The sequence below is a fragment of the Acinonyx jubatus genome, chromosome A2 (assembly GCF_027475565.1).
Source record: "Acinonyx jubatus isolate Ajub_Pintada_27869175 chromosome A2, VMU_Ajub_asm_v1.0, whole genome shotgun sequence".
NCBI lineage: Eukaryota > Metazoa > Chordata > Mammalia > Carnivora > Felidae > Acinonyx > Acinonyx jubatus.
This window is the reverse complement of record NC_069383.1, coordinates 159,409,090-159,426,412: the sequence shown is the minus strand read 5'-3', so window position 1 is coordinate 159,426,412 and position 17,323 is coordinate 159,409,090. Positions and strand designations below refer to the sequence as shown.

Below are 17,323 nucleotides of genomic sequence, written 5' to 3'. Positions count from 1 at the left end.
TTTTTTTTTTTTTTTTAATTTTATTTTTAAGTTTATTTATTTATTTTGAGAGAGAGAGAGAGACTGTGCAAGTGGGGGAGAGGCAGAGAGAGAGGGGGAGAGACAGACTCCCAAGCAGGTTCCTCAGGGTCAGCGCAGAACCCGTGAACCGTGAGATCGTGACCTGCACCAAAGTCGGACACGTAACTGACTGAGCCACCCAGGTGCCCCTCTCTGTCTGACCTTTAAACTCTGCCCTTGGCCATCACGTGCCCTCCTCCCCATCTGCACATCCCTCGGGAGGTCAGCTCTCATAGTGTGAGTAGGTGACCGCACATCTTCCGCTCACGGAAAGATACAAAAACACCCACACTTTGCACAGCAGCACCCAGCACCCTCCAGCACACGCGGACAGTGGCGGACACACGCGCACTCAGTTATACGCAGACGGCCAGGCTCGTCCATGGAAACCCAGAGAATAGCCCGCGGAGCCGAGCTGCAGTTTGGATGCCCCCCGGCTCCCGCCACACACCTTTCCCTGCACGGGCTGCGGACGCCTCTCGCCTCTCGGGGCTCCCCAACCTCCGGGGGGTGGGCAGGTGGGAGGACTTTATGTGGGTGCTGAAGCCCCGCCCCCCCTGAGGGGCCAGCCAGCCTCAGGCGGAGGCCAAGGCCGGGTTTGCCATTTCTGCTTGGCCCTCTCTCACCAGAGCCCAGCCTGCGGAGATGGCAGAGATTGGGGTCCCCCATCAGTCTCTCTCTTTTAGGCGTGACTTAGAAAGTGTCTAGACGCACACCTGTCCGGGCCCCGCTCAGGAAAACAAGGCTCTGGGTCCGGCAGGCTGAGCTCCTACTGTACTTCCTGAGCTCCTACTGTGCGCCCGGCCCCGTGCTAAGATTCACATGCAAGGCCTGGGACACCCTTTGGCCTGGTGAACAAATAGGGCCAGAGCTGCTTGGCGGTCACGCCTCGGTCCTCAGAACATCGGGCGACTGAGCCAGCGGAACACCCTGGGGAATGCGCCCCCTGAGCGTGGCATTCAAGGCCTTCCCCTTGTGCCCTCAGCCTAACTCCCCAGCTCCGTCCTCCCGGGCCCCAGCTCTCCCCTCCAGGTTCACCCTCTCCTGGTTCTCCTGGGCCACCAGACCCCACGGTGCCTGAAGACTGAAGCCGCCTGCGGGCTGGGCGGCCCCGGGGCTGGGCGGAAGCAGGCCTGGGTGTGCCCTGCTCGAACCGTAGCTCTCTTCCCCCCTCGGCCCCACCCCGAGGCGGGCGGATGTGAGGCTCCCCAAGGTGGGCCTTGCTGGGAGCCAGGGGGCGCCTCCTGGGGTCAGAGCTCTGACCTGGAGGGCTTCCCGGGAGCGGCGTCCTCCTCCTCCTCCTCAGAGGACCTGGGAAGACTGGGGTGGGCCCAGCTCACGACTGCCATCGGCCTTAAGAGGCAGCGTTTGTTTTGAAAGTCGGACGCCCGAGCCTCAATCTTTGGATGCTGCTTCAGGGAGGTCCGCGGGGGCCCCCGCGATCCGGTTTAGGAAGCGAAGTCCGCCCGGGGTGGGGACTCTGCCCCAGGGAGCACCCTCATTCATCCCCTGTCTGTGTCCCTTAAGCAGGCTTTGGCTACAAGGGGGCTCTATCTTCTTGTCGGCTGCACGTGTCGAGGACCCCAGGCCACGACCTTTCGTGGGTGACCTTTCGGGGGCACAGACCTCTGCAGAACAGACAGGCGGGTCAAACGGTCATCCCCGCCCACTCAGGAAGCAGGCTGGCGGGAAGGTGGAGGGAAACAACCTGTGGTGTCTCTGCTGCCCCTCAGGACCCTGCCTCACCCCCGCCCCCGCCACTGCCACTCTGTCTCTGTTGGTCACCGGTCCCCCAGGCCCCCGTGAAGGTCACTCACCAGAGAGAGGCTTGTCCTCGCTGCCGTGGGTACCCAGCCCGGCTACCAGCTCCTGTGGCCCCCACGACCCATGGCTAAGGCTTCCCGGCGGCCCAGGGGGAGCACTGGCGGGGCCCTCGGGAACCACAGGGTGACCCAACTCTGCCTCAGCTTCCTCCTTCTCAACCGCCTGCCCGCCTGCCTGGTGCCTCTGTGGACCCCAGCCTTGGGCGGAGGCAGGGGTCTGAGGACAGCCCAGGCCAGGTTCTAGAAGCAGGGAGCCTCCCCGGCCGCACAGCTGGAGCACCCTGAGAAGTGGGGTGGGGAGCGGGGCGGGGAGTCTCAGCAGCCTCGCCCCCACCCTAGCGGCTTCCTGTGGAACCAACTGCCGAAGAGGAACGGGGTGCCAGGGCCTCACCCGGGCACACGGGTGCACAGAGGTGCACAGGGCACACGGGTGCTCCGACCCCCAGGGATCCGCACTGGCTCGTGCGTGGGGACCCACGGGGTCACATGGACACACGGAGCGACCTGGGTCCCCGTGGCGTTCTGGTAAATGTTTAACAACCACCTCTCCGGCAGAGAGAGGGAGAGAGAGAAGCCCTGATGCGTATGCAGCATGTGCTGACTCCTGTGGTGTAAATACCCCCCCGTAGCTGATTTCAACACCGACCTGATGCACTGAGCGTCCGTCGAGAGGAAACGCTCAGACACGGCTCCAGAGTGTCACTGGAGTGGGTACTCGGGCACGAGGTGTCCTCAGAGACACGAGCCCCCTCGCGCATGGGTGTGTAGATACCCGCAGGTCCGGGGAGACTCGGTGGGGGGTGGACAGAGAGCAGTGCACCTGCAGAGACCCCTGGGCGCACGCAGGGCTCACCCAGGCTCTTACACGCAGACACCGGGGGGTCCACGGGCACACGCACGGGTGTGACCACAACATGATGAATGGGGCCACGCAGAACCGTATGCCGGCACGCGGGAGTGCCCACCCGGAGGCCGGAGAGGGGCCCGTGAGGAGACCGGCTCCCAGAGCCCCTTGTTATGTGTTCTGGAAGTTTGCAGGCTGCCTGTTAACTGCTGTCATCCTAAAACATTTAATTATATAAACTTGCAGATACAGAAATCATGTTAAGAATGAAAGTACTGACCACTCAAACCCAGTACCATACCGTGTGCCTGAGGCCACTGGACTGCATGCTTAGAAATGGTTAAAGTGGGGGCGCCTGGGTGGCCGAAGGCGGCTGAGCGTCCGACTCTTGGTTTTGGCTCTGGTCACGATCTCACAGGTTGTGGGTTCGAGCCCCACACCTGGCTCCACGCTGACAGTTCTGAGCCTGCTTGGGATTCTCTCTCTCTCTCTCTCTCTCTCTCCTTGTCTCTCTGACCCTCCCCGCTCACGCGCTCTTCCTCTCTCAAAATAAATACATACATAAATAATTGAAAAAAAGGTTAAAGTGCTAAATTTTACGTCATGTGGGTTTGCCGTAGTAAAATGAAGACATTCAGCCCCTCCCTAATTATCTCGCTTCGTTATTCTCTCATCCGGGGGGGGGGGGCCGTTGAGGTCGTTTGTGGCGACCGAGCCTCCCTGGGGAAAATGCTGGAGAGTGGCGCACCCTCGTGCGCGTCTTTCCAAGCCCGAGCTCGCCATGCTGGTACCTGGAACCGGGCCACGGTGACAAGTGTGGATGCTGCGGGGACCAGCAAACACAGCTTGGTGCTCTCCAGCTGGTCAGACCCTGTCCCGCCCACAGGCTGCACACGTGTGGCTCTGCGGGCGCTCGCATGGGGCGCAACAGGCCCGTGGACCCCTAGAAACGTGAAGCTGCCGGGACACGGCCGGAGAGGGCCACCCGTGGAGACACTCACACACCCGTTGCCAGGTGAGTCCCCCAAAGCCCAAATACACAAACCCCGGCTGGCCCGGGGCCCCGCGCCCAGCACTCGACTGTCCGCAGAAACATACAAACACGAGACGCACACAGGACACGAGGAGGCAGGGAAGCACACAGAGTCACGTGCACAGCACGTTCTGTCGCCATCGAGTGTGTCCTTAATGCAACACGCATTTATTGAGCGCCTACTGTGTGCTGGGTCTTTTTGTAGGTGGGGGATTACGGGGACGAGGCAGGCACAACCCTCTGGAGCCCTGGAGGCAGACTGTGAGCCAGGAAACAGACACCGCCTCCCCCCCCCCATAATTGGAGATGGCATTGATTGCCGTGAAAGGAAGCAGACATTGTGATGGGACAGAGGGTGGGTGGCGGAGGTGGCTGCAGGAGCCAGGGTGTGTCTGGAAGGCCACGGGAGCTGAGACCTGAGTGCCCAGAAGGGGCCAGGCGTGTAAACGAAGATCTGGGGAAAGGACACTCCCCGAGGCAGGAGGCACAGGGGCAAGGGCTAGGAGGCAGGACTGAGTTTCCTGTGTCGCGAGTGTCTGTGTGGCCAACGTGGGGCCGGAGGGGCACAGGCTGGCAGTGCTCAGACGCCCCCAGACCGTAAGCATGATGGATGGGCATCATCGGAGGGGCAGGGAAGGAAGCTTGGGGACAAGCCGGCTCAGAGGGTGCAGGAGCCCCAGAGACCCACACAGACGCCATCACTGGGTGGTCCTAGGAGGGAAGGTGGGTCTACAGGCCTTTGCCTGGAGGGGAGGGGTCTGCTTTCTCTGTCCCTGCCTCGCTTCTTGTCTCTCTGTCGCTCCTGTCTCTTCCCCACCTCCTTGTCTCTCTGTCTCTCTTCTTGTCTCTCTGCTTCTTCTTCTGGGCTCCCCCCCCCCCTTAAATTTCAATTCTCTCGGGCCTCTCTCCCTCCCAGCCTCCCTGTCCTGCTCTCTCTGTGTGGTCCAATCGCTAGAGAAAGCTGTCCCCACTCTCAGTGCTCGATCCCTCGCCCCCTGCGCTGGCCACCGTCGTCACCGCCCTCCTCCCACTGCTGAGGTCCACCCTTTTCTGCTGTCTCTGCTGGTAAAATATACATAAAGTAACATTTACTATGGTATCGGCACAAAAACAAGACACAGAGATCAACGGAACAGGGACAGAGAATCCAGAAACGGACCCACAAATGTATGGCCGACTCTAACCATCTCCAAGTGCACAGCTCGGTGGCATCGAGCACATTTTCATTCTTTTGCAACCACCCCCACCATCCACCTCCAGAATTTTCTCACCTTCCCAAATTGAGACTCTGTCCCCATGAAACACTAAACTCCCCACCCCCTTCCCAGCCGCTGGTGTCTCGTATTTGACTTTCTGTGTCCCTGAATTTGCCTGGGCTGGGTACCTCATGAATGGAGCGAAACGCTTTTTGTCCGTGTGTAGCTGGGTTGTTTTTTTTTTTTTTTTTTCAATTTTTTTAAATGTTTATTTTTGAGAGACAGAGAGAGACAGAGTGTGATCGGGTGAGGGGCAGAGAGAGGGGGAGACACAGAATCTAAAACAGGCTCCAGGCTCCGAGCTGTCAGCATGGAGCCCGACGCGGGGCTCGAACCCACGGACTGTGAGATCATGACCTGAGCGAAGTCGGACGCTTAACCAGCTGAGCCACCCAGGTGCCCCTTTTGTAGCTGGTTTATTTCCCGGCCCTCAGGGTTCACCCACGTTGTAGCAAGTGCCAGAATGTCTTTTTTTTTTTTTTTTTTTTTTAAGGCTGAATAATACTGCGTTGTGTGGCTGGACCCATTTTGTTTATCCGTTCATCTGTCCGTGGACATTTAGGAGGTTTCCACCTTTTGGCCATCGTGAATAATGATGCTACGAGCATGCGTGTGCAAATATCTGTTTGGATCCCTCAAAGAGATGAATTCCCCAGTTTTAGGCCGGGGGAAATGAACCCATTCAGCTTTTAGCTTTAGGAGGTGGCTTTCTTCAGACGGTAGCTGCTATCTCTGCAATGACCACCAGAGGAGAGTGCTTCTCCAGGGCTCCTCTGGACAAGCTGGGACCACAGCGAGCCGAAAAAACCCAAACGCCAGGCTGGGAATTCAACACCCACTACCGAAGGGCGGGGCCCCAGCCTGAGCCAGTGAGGGACGTGGGTCTGGGACACAGGTGGCTGTCTCCCTTTCCTCCTCTCACTTTTGATAGAGACGTGGTTGACTGAGATAGTTTCTGTGCTGCAAGGAAAAAAAAAATCCAGCTGGGCTAGAGAGCAGATGTAAAAAAACAAACAAAAACCTCAAAGTAATAGAAATTGTAGAAGGAACTTATAAGGCAATTTCTACAACTTTGGGTTGAAAAGCTGCTTTTTAAAAAAAATTTTTTTTTAAACTAAGAAAGGAAGCTCAGAAGGCTTAAATAAAAAGACAGAAATATCTGGGGTCCCTGGGTGGCTCAATCGGTTGGTCGTCTGGCTTTGGCACAAGTCATGATCTCGCGGTCCGTGAGTTCGAGCCCTGCGTCAGGCTCTGTGCTGACAGCTCAGAGCCTGGAGCCTGCTTCGGATTCTGTGTCTTTCTCTCTCTCTGCTCCTCCCTTGCTAGTCCTCTGTCTCTCAAAAGCGAATAAAATCATTAAAAAAAAAAGACAGAAATATCTGATTATATATACATAAACACAAATTTAGGGGGAAATGTTATAAACAAAACCAATAAGTAAAGACCAGTAAGTTGTCTGAGAGGGGTTAGGACCTTCACATACAAAGAATTTCTACACATGGATAAGAAAAAAGACAAACAACATAAATAGAAAACTGAGGAATCACATGAACAGGTACTTCTCGGAACCAAAAGCCAAAGAACATATGAAAATATAGTCCTCAGGAACCCAGAGAGTGTGAGTTTCAGTTACAATGAGCTGTTACTTCACACCCAAGAGGGTGTCAACAAAAACAGAAGAGTGAGAATGTATGTCTGATTACTATCTTTTTGCAGATGAAATTATAGTGGAAATCAGAAAATTTGTGAAATTCTGTATATTTAATTTATTTATGACTTCCCATATTTTGTAAAATTGAAGTAAAAATTTCAAGCTGTTATCATAGGGATGCCTGGGTGGCTCAGTCAGTTAAGCGTCTGACTTCGGCTCAGGTCATGATCTCGCGGTTCATGAGTTCGAGCCCTGCGTCGAGCTCTGTGCCGACAGTTCAGAACCTGGACCCTGCTTCGGATTCTGTGTCTCCCTCTCTCCTTGCCCCTCCCCTGCTCACAATCTCTCTCTCTCTCTCTCTCTCTCTCTCTCTCTCTCTCAGAAATAAACATCAAAAAATAAAAATTTCAAGCTGTTGTCATAAAGCACATTAAAAAGTGATAAAAAACATTAAAAAATGATAACACTTACTGCTAGCAGAGATGCAGAGAAAAGAACAATGATGAATATTGTCATATACAGATAATCCTTGACTTACGATGGGGTTACATCCAGGGGTTACACCAACATCATAAGTTGGAAATATCGTAAGTCCAAATGCATTTAATACACCTAACCTATTGAATATCACGGCTTGGCTTAGCCTACCTTGAACACACACAGAACAGTTCCATTCACCTACCCTCGGGCAAAATCATCTAACACAAACCTATTTTATAATGAGACACTGAATAGCTCATACAATTTATTCCATACTGCATTGAACCTGAAAACCAGAATGGTTGCCAGTGTATTGATTGTTTAAGCTTGTGATCTCATGGCTGACTGAGATCTGATTTACAAATTCGAACTACGGTTTCTGCCGGACGCATATCGCTTTCACACCATATTGCAAAGTTGAAAGACTGTGAGTGGAACCCTTGTTAAGTGAGGGACTGTCTGTATTTGGAAACTCTTCCCCTAACGTGGGGAAGCCATAAACGGTCCCAGCCTTCACAGCCCCCGCTCTGTGTCTTCTTTTTTTAAGAAAAGATTTTTTAATGTTTTTATTTATTTTTGAGACGGAGAGACACAGAGCATGAGCAGGGGCGGGGCAGAGAGAGAGGGAGACACAGAATCCGAAGCGGGCTCCAGGCTCTGAGCCATCAGCACAGAGCCTGACGTGGGGCTCGAACTCACGGACTGTGAGATCGTGACCCAAGCTGGAGTCGGATACTTAACCGACTGAGCCACCCAAGGCGCCCCGGAACCATACAGATTTTTAGCCTTCGAGTCTGAACTTCTTCCGCTCAGCATAATGCATTTCAGATTCATCCACGTTGCTGTGTCTTTCTTTGAATCACTGTGGAACGTTCCATGATAAGTTATTCCGCTACTGTTTTCCAGTCACCCACTGACGGTCATGTAAGACTGTATCTAGTTGTTGGCGATTGCGAACAACACCACTGTAAACATTCGTGGGAACACGGGTTTTTATTTTTCTCGGGAAAATATCTAGAAGCGGATTACTGGGTCCTGTGGGAAGCGTTCCAAGATGGTGTTAAAGATGTACCGTTTCTTGAAAAAGAAGAAAGATGAGGCAGAGGGCCGAGTGAACCGTTAGCCTGTGCACCTGCAGAGGCCACATGAGCAGAAATAAGGAGAGCCCGAGGCCCGGGACGCTGGTACAAACTGTTGGGCAGCAAGCCCACTCTCTAGCACTTGACTCACAGGATCTAGAACACCCATCGCCACGTGATGGCAATGACCACCTTTGAGAGACCCACCTGGCTTGTACCAAAACAGTCCCTTTTGGTCCTTTGCCCTGGACCTGCGACTTTCGAGACTAATTCTGTTTGCGTTTGTGGCTGAATGTAACACGTGTCCGATAAACCACCTCCTCTGCTATCTTAGCTAAAGAAAAAAAAAAAAACCCGATGCATTCCCTGCGGCAATGACAGCACTCAGGGCTGTCATTGACACATTTTAGCTATTCTATTTAGTGCAGAGGGGTAACTCATTGCGTTAGGGCCCCTTGATGACATCAGAAACCCCTGCTGATTGCCCCTGGGGCTTATGCTATCCCTGGATGGGGAAAGGCACCTGCGGTGCCCTCGATTGGAATATTCTTCTGGTCCCTTTCAACTGCATAACTGTGTGTGCGCATGTGTGTGTGTGCGTGTGTGTGGGGGGCGGTGGGTGGGTATGGGCAGAAAGCCAGGGGGAGTTTATTAATGCCTCTAATCGGTTTGTATTCTCTTTAAAAATTTTTAATGTTTATTTCTTTTTTGAGATAGAGACGGAGCGTGAGCAGGGGAGGGGCAGAGAGGGAGGGAGATACAGAATCCGAAGCAGGCTCCAGGCTCCGAGCCGTCGGCACAGAGCCCGACACGGGGCTCGAACCCACGAACCGTGAGATCATGACCTGAGCCGAAGTCGGATGCTTCACCGGCTGAGCCACCCAGGGGCCCCCAATCGGTTTGTATTTTTAAAGCAAAAGAGCACCTACCCACCTTGCCAAAACAGACCTACACGCAGGGAGGAGATAGTATCTATTCTGTCAGGAAAAGGTCCTTAGCTCACCCGGAGACTCAGGATGGCCAGAGAAAACACAGACAACTGCACCTCTTATGTTTTTATTCACTAATGGTGGGAGTCCGGCGTAGGGACCCTTTGTGGCAACCCCAAGGACCCGGGACTGGTTTCCCAAGTTCAGGCAGCAACCAAAGTGCAGGAGGCCGGACCTCCTTCTTCTGCCCACTCCTTGTTGGGGACCTACCTCTTCCCCTGCTGCTGAACCCCCAGAAAACCCACAGGGGATTTCAGAGGCTTGAACAGGAAAACCACATCTTAATACAACCCAAGAAACCAACGTTCTCATAACGAGATGCCCACAGCAGCACAGCCTTGTGTCTTTCCATATTTCCAATTGTCAAGATGCATCCTGAAGCAGCTCCCGGGGCTGGTTAATCATAAGGGAGGGGTCACCGCTCTCTGAGAACTTCCCAAACAGCTTATTTCTCTCATGAAACCTTCACGGCCGTCCAGGCAAATGGGTTCCATTGGTCCCATTTTGCAGCTGAGGAAGCTGTGGGCTCAGTGAGGTGAGGCTCTATGTCATGTGGCCCTGCCCCCCTCCCCCTTTCTGCGGTGTGCAGAAGCCTTTAGAACGTCTGCCTGATTAAGGACATGCCGAGAGGGACAGACCCTGGAAAGCCACTGCAGCCAGGTGCCGACCGTGCACCTCTGTGGCTGGCCCTGCCCGTCTCTGCCAGTGGCCGGGACCCATGTGGCTGGTGGAGTGGACAGCCCCCCCCCCGCCCACCTCCGCACCCAAGGGAGACACATCAGGGGACACAGGGCCACCCCCAGCAGGTCCTTTCCCACCTTTGCATTCTTCGTGCACTCCAGCCTTCCTGGAAAACACTGAGCCACTGTTGTCCTTCACCAGCGTCTCCCATCTCTTGGCCCCCAGTCTGGTAGCTTCTTCTTCCAGCCAAAGCTCCCTCTGGGGACTTGCCTGGCGTGGGAAAGGGGGTCATTCTCAGCTGCTGGGTGGGGGCACACAGAGGCTGGAGATGGATGGAGCCAAATGCTGCCTTCTAATGATCAGGATAATCACCAGTGAGAGGTAGTGAGCACCCCGACACCAGGGTCATCCAAGGCTCCTGTTAGGGAGAGTCAGGCTTTTTTTTCTTCTTCTTTAAAAAAAAATTTTTTTTAACATTTATTTATTTTTGAGAGAGCGTGCACATGTGCGTCTGCAAGTGGGGGAGGAGCAGAGAGAGAGGGAGACCCCAGAATCCAAAGCAGGCTCCAGGCTCCGAGCTGTTGGCACAGAGCTCAATGCGGGGCTCGCGCCCATGAACCACGAGATCATGACCTGAGCCGAAGTCGGACACCCAACCGACTGAGCCACCCAGGTGCCCCGGGGAAGAGTCAGGCTTTTATCTTTAATTAATTTATTTTAAAATTATTTTTTAAATGTTTATTTTTGAGAATGAGAGAGAGAAAGCAAGCATGAGCAGGGGAGGGGCAGAGAGAGAGGAGGACAGAGGATCTGAAGCGGGATCGGTGCCAACAGCCCAGAGCCCGATGCAGGGCTTGAACTCACAAACCCCAAGACCATGACCCGATCCGAAGTCAGGTGCTTGACCAATTGAGCCATCCAGGCGCCCAGGCTTTTAACTTTTAGACTCTAATTCTGCCCTGGCCCCCACAGAGCTTTCTTTTTTTATTTCTTTTAATTTTTTTTAAACATTTATTTATTATTCAGAGACAGGGAGACAGAGTGTGAGCAGGGGAGGGGCTGAGAGACGGGGAGACACAGAATCCGAAGCCGGCTCCAGGCTCTGAGCTGTCAGCGCAGAGCCCGACGTGGGACTCGAACCCACCAAAGCTTGAGATCATGACCTGAGCGGAAGTCGGAGGCTTAATCGATGGAGCCACCCGGGCGCCCCAAGAAGGTTTCTTTCTCAGGCTCTGAGTCTTGTGTTGGCTGAGATCGCAGAAGAGGGGATCGGCTGTGCCCACCCCCCAGTGTGAGCCATGAAGGGCTGTCGGTAAGTAACCACCCACCCCGTCAGCCAGCCGGGGAACAGCCTAGCACAGCACGCTGCCCCCGCCCGGCACAGTCAGGCGAAACCCGCCCCCTGCACCTGACATCACCTGCTCTCTGCGGCGCATCTGTTTGGGACCACGCACCGTGGCAGGCGTGGGAAGCCATTGCAGAGCTCGGGTCTCTTGGGAGGCAGACAAACTCGTACGTAGGAAGCAGTGTGGCCTGTGCTCCCTGGGGGGAGCCCGGGTGACCTTGGACTTAGAGTCCAGGAGGGTTTCCAGGAAGTGAGGCTCAGCAGACGCCCGCAAGATGGGTGAGGCCGGGGCACCCAGTGGCAAGCCCTGGGCTGCAGGGGAGACCGGAAGCGATTCCACGTGTCTGGGGCAAGGAGAGCCAATGGGCGGGGCGCGGGTGGGGGTGGGGAGGGGCCCTAATAAGGAAGCCCGAGATGGAGGCCGGTGCGGATTGGGTTCCAAGACCTGGGTTTAGAAAGAACTTTAGGTTTCGCTCCATGAGGAGCCATGGGAGGCTGTATGGGGTGGGGGGTGGGGGGTGGCAAGGACTGGGCTTTGTTTCTGGAAGATCTCTCTGGCTGGGCGGGGAGAGAATGGAAACGGGCTGCGCTCCTGGAGGTCGGAAGGCTGGTTAAGGGCCCTGCTGTTATCTGGGCCGGAGGGCGGTGGCCTAGCCCAGGCAGGGGAGGGAGAGCAGTGGGTGGCTTTGAGGGGGATTCGGAAGGAGAACGAGCTTGATTTGGGTCCACACGGGAGGCAGCGAGCGCGAGGATGCCTCCTGACTCTCGCCCGGTTCCCTGGTCCACAGGTGCTGGGGGAGGTGCCCTGGGGGGAGGGGGGGCTCCAGGGTCAGCACTTGGGACAAGAGGGCCTCAATGTCTGCTCACCTATGGGTGTGACGTCCCTGCCTGCTTCCCGCCATGTGCCCATTTTCATTTCCTGTGCCCGGAATGTTCCAGCGGCCTCTCGGGTTACCTGGAAGGAAGAGGGCGGGGAAGAAGTCCCCCCACCCCAGCAGCTGGCCCACAAGGCTGCCCCCGGCTGAAGCTCTTCCTTTTCCTCCGGGGGAGCCTGTGTCAGGGCGTCTGGGAACCCCGGAGGAAGGGCAGGGTGTCTCGGCCACGGGGGCCCTCTCTTCCCATGCCCTCGTGGACTCAGGGGTCACGCAATCCCGGGTCCAGGTGGGGGGGGGGGGGCTGGGTCATCCGGTCACGTGTGCCTGCGTCTGTGTGTTCCTTCATTTATTCTTAGGGCCGCAGGGTGAGAGCTTCAATGTGAGCTGAACTTGAAGCACCCGCCCCACCTGCCTGCAGCTGGCTCCTTCTCCTTGATCCTCTGCTCCAGCAGCACCTGCTTGCGGGGGGGGGGGGGGGGGGGGGACTCGGCCTCACCCCCGCCGCTCTGCAAACCTCCCGTTTTATTTTCTCTATTGCCCGTACTTTCTTGCTGTTGTCTGAAATCGTTTCTTGGTTCACACACTTGGAGCCTGCATTTGAAAGCAGATTTGGGGAGAGTGGGGATTTTTGTCTATTCCTTTGCTGCTAGGCACCTAGTAGGTCCTCAATAAACGTTTGTTGACAGAAGGAGAAAGCCCTGGCCCCCAGAGAGACCACAGGGGACCGAGGGACAAATAACAGGCTGATAATAACAGCAATAATGTCTAACATTTACTCAACCTTTAGGGAATATTAAGGGAACACCGACTGTGCACCTGCGCCATTTGGAACTGGGACTCCAGCAGGGGATGAAGCTCACAGACGTCCCTGTTTGGGGTGGCCTTTTCAAGTGGCAGGGGATCGAAAATACAAATAAAGACCCGAAGGAGGTAAAGGAGTGAGGTGTGGGCATATCAGGGGGAAGAGCAGTTTGGACAGATGGAACAGCAGGTGCAAAGGTCCTGGGGTAGTACCCTGCCTGGCATGTTGGAGGAGCAGGGAGGAGGCCCCTGTAGCTGGAGCAGAGTGAGTGAGGGGCAGAATGGGAGAGGGCGAGGGCAAGGAGGGGACAGGATGGGGTCCTGCACAATCTCGTGTGCCTTGAGATCAGTTGGACTTTTACCAGGAGGGAGGTGGGCGCCCGGGATGGCTGTGGGCAGGAGGGAGGGGCCTGACTCCCCTTTGGAGGACACTGGGGGGAGGACAGATGGTAGGGATGCGGGTGGGAGCAGGGGGACCAGGGGAAGGGGCGGGAGATGAGGGGGCTGACCAGATGAGGCAGCGGGAGGAGGCAAGGCGGTTGAATTCGGGGTATATTTTGCAGACCGGGCACGTGGTGAGATTTGAGATTGGGTGGAGTGGGAAGACTGGACAGACTGTGTGGCGAGAGAAAGCTTGTGGGTGAGGATGCCCCGAGGGTGTTGGAGAAGATGGAGAAGTGGAGGGGTCGCGGGGGAGGGGAGGGGCAGGTCAGATGCTGGGTGTCACCGCCTGTGTGGGGAGATGGCTGGGGCTGCAGTTCCCGGGAGGGACCTGGAGGTGCCCCCCGGGGAAGCATCAGCTCCCGTGAGTCCTCCTGGCTTCTTCGCGTTACTTTGGGGGTAAACGCCTTGTGGGGAAAGTGTGGCGGGAAGGGAAGGGGGGGTGCAAATGTGTGTGTGCCCCTGAGCTCGAGTGCCGGTGTCTGTGGAGGGCTCACTCTGAGGCCACCTTTTCTGACTCCCTAGGCCGAGTTTGAGTCCCCACCCCCGCCCCACGCCCCCATGCTGGTGTCCCTCCCCCGCCAGCCTCTTGTTCTCCCTCAGGTCTGTGTCAGCAGCTGGCGGGGTCTGAGGAGCTGGTGTTCCCTCTGGTGTGTGGGGGGAAAGGCAGAGAGAGAGGCAGAGAGAGTAACCCCCAGACACGGGGCTCGATCTTGCGAACAGTGAGATCATGACCTGAGCCGAAATCAAGAGCTGGATGCTTAACCGATGGAGCCACCCAGGCATCCCCGGGCTGGCTTTTAGTAGCTCCCGTGGGATCCCCGCAGCCGAGCACAGAGCCCCCCACGTACGCGAGGTGCTCTGTAGACATCGGCGGACACGGGGCTAAGTGTGTGCGGCGCTGGGGGCTGGGGATACAGGCGGGAGCACCCGAGGATACCGAAGACAGAAGACGCACAGCCACTGCGTGTGTGGGTCGACCACATCTCCGTGTGCGTCACACGTGTGCTCCCGCGGGCTGAGCGTGGCTGTGAGTGTTCCTGCAGCTAAGTGTGCACGTCCACGTGAATCCCTGTGTGCCCTGAGCACACCTCTGCTTGCCGTCCCGCACGGGTACGCCTGTGCACACGTGGCTCTCTGGGTGTGTTTGCCCAGGGGGCACACGCGCGTGCCTGCAGGGGCACACGCACGGATAGAGCATATCCGTGACTGCGGGATCCCGCGGGTGTCCACGTGTACCCAGGCTTGTCTGTGTGTGTGTTTGCAGGGGTGTCTTTGAATGCCTGCTTGCCTGTGTGCTAGAGACGTGCAAATGTGTGCTTGAACACGTGTGTGCAGGTGCCCATATGAATACATGCGTGTCCCCCACCTGCTAATGTACGTACCGCACGGGTGTGTCCAAGGGGGGGGGGTCCATGCATGGTGCCGAGATGCCTTCAGACCTGGCTAGGCCTGATCCCAGGATCTCCTGATGCCCAGCACTGCTCTATGTCAGACCCAGAGAACAGCTTGGCCCACGGAGACTCCCTTCTCCTCCTAGCCTTGACCCCAGCCCCTCTAGCCTCCCCCCCCCCGTAAGCCAAATGTGCCTTCAAAGAACCAGGATGCAGTGGAGGAAATTCCTTCTGGCAGCTTCTGGGCCTCTGGGCCATTCCCAGGGAGGAATCCAGAACTGTCTGGAGTGGCTCCCAGGGACAGGAAGGGACCTTGCATGCTGGGTTGTTTGGAGGCTGGTTCTGCCAGCTGGACCCAGCTCTGTGCCTCCCCTGCCAAGTCCAGACAGAACTGGATGATGAACCTGATCAATTGGCCAGCTGGTGTGTACCCAGCAGTGCGTCTGGGAGATTATGGCACCAAATTGTCAGCGTGCCTTGAGGGGCACTATCGATCGGGCCCCGTTTTCTGAGCTAGAGGGACGCAGAGGGGCAGGACGGACCCCAGGCCTGGGTGACTCTACCCCTGTGGCTCTGAAATGAGGGGCAATCCCCCCGCCCACCCCCGCCAGGGAACATCTGTCAGTGTCTGAAGATATTTTTGTTTGCCACACCAGCCAGGGGGATGCGCTTCTGTTATCCAGTGCGTGGATATCAGCACTACATCCTACAAGGCACAGAAGGCCCCCCGCCCCCCTGCAAAGGAGGCTACGACCCCCAATGTCGACAGAGACGAGGCTGAGAAACTCTTGCGAAGCTTTTTGAGAGCGTCATGGGAAGCAGATAGGATCCTGAAGCATCTGGACGTTTAGAGACATAAAACGTGTCTCAGGTGCAAAAACACCTGACAGATGCTTCAGAACATCAGAACGGATGACTAGCCGGGAGCCCATGAAAAGCTGCTCAGCGTCGTTTCTCATCAGGAAAACGCAAATCGGGACCACCGCGAGATACCCGACTGCACGCCAGCCAGAATGGCCGAAATGGAAAATTCAAACCATACCAAGTGTTGGCACAATTATGGAGCCACTGGAACTCTCTGCTATTGCCAGTGGGATGTCAGATGGTCCAGCCACGCTCTGTGAGTCAAACCAGGGCGGGAAGTCGCGTGACCAGCCCAGATTCCAGGCCGGATCTGATCGAGCAGAGGATCGCTTTCCAGGCTCAAGACCAGGGGGCCTGGGGCTCATGGTGCTTCCCACGGGAAGAAGGACCTAGTTCAAATGATTTAGGATTTTCTGTCCCTGGTTGGTATAAACATCCAGTATAATGTCAGTGGCTTTGGCTTCCTGGGAACCCTGCACTGAGCATAGCTACTGTGTAAAAAAAAAGGAGTCCTTGGGGCACCTGGGGGGCTCAGTCGGTTGGGCGTCCGACTTTGGCTCCGGTCATGATCTCACAGTTTGTGAGTTCGAGTCCCATGTCGGACTCTGTGCTGACAGCTCGGAGCCTGGAGCCTGCTTCGGATTCTGTGTCTCCTTCTCTCTCTGCCCCTGCCCCTGCCCCGCCTGTCTCTCTCTCAAATATAAATAAACATTAAAAAATATTAAAAAAAAAAAAACAAGGAGTCCTTGGCATCTGACAGGGGTTACTTGGTGCCGAATCTCCAGGCCTGTTCCCAGCAGGTGGGTGTGGGTGACGGCAGGGCCCTGTCTCAGGACCCAAGGAGGATGACGCACAGACAGGTCAGGGCCTTCCTGAGCGAGGCCCTGCCGAGGTTCCCACGGCCCATACTTGTACCGCGGCCAGGTCTGAAGGCCAGGGCACATCCGGAAGTTCAGCCTCCGGGGCAGCAAAGGCGCCCCAACCCCCGCTCTTTGCAGCCATCATAACAATTATTACATTTATTGAGCATGGGCCGGGCCCAGGTGCTGAGATGCTACAAATGCCGTTTTATATCCTCCTTCCAAGAAATGGGCTCCTGTCTGCAGCTCACCGCCCTCCCGCCCCACGGGCTGTCTTTCTGGTCTTCCGACAGACCGCTCCAACCTCAGGGCCTTTGCACTTGCTGTTACTTCTGCCTGGTGTCTCTTCCCTCCGAGACCTTCACGGTGGGGACCTTCTCATTCTCCAGGCCTTGGATCAAATGTTATCTCCTCTCTGAAGTGGAACCCCCTTCCCCCCCATACCCTCACTATTCCATCCCTTGGCTCCATTTTTTTTTTTTTATTACATTCATGACACTCTTTTGAGTTTATTCGTTGTTTCTGTTTCCCCACCTCCTCACTGGCATGGGATGTGATATTTTGCCAAACTTACAGGCAAATAATGCAGCTCATTTGAATTTATAAACTTCTGATACCCAAAAAGGTGAATTTTTCATGGGTCTCTTGGCCTTGTGTTTTTCTTATTTCCGATATTGATTTCTAGGATTCCCTTATTCCTTCCTTCCTTCCTTCCTTCCTAACCCTTCCTTCCTTCCTTCCTTCCTTCCTTCCTTCCTTCCTTCCTATGTATGTATGTATGTATGTATGTATTTTTGAGGGAAAGAGAGAGACAGCCTGAGCAGGGGAGGGGCAGAGGGAGGGGGAC

General features: G+C 55.7%; 1 long non-coding RNA gene across 1 annotated transcript; it reads right to left on the bottom strand.

Moving 5' to 3' along the window:
• Positions 1 to 8,936: 8,936 nt before the first annotated feature.
• LOC128314955 (uncharacterized) lies at positions 8,937 to 12,414 on the bottom strand. Its single transcript, XR_008297301.1, has 3 exons — positions 11,305 to 12,414; positions 10,034 to 10,314; positions 8,937 to 9,734 (listed from the first exon to the last, which is right to left on the bottom strand). It is a non-coding gene; the product is annotated as an uncharacterized LOC128314955 (long non-coding RNA).
• Positions 12,415 to 17,323: the final 4,909 nt, after the last annotated feature.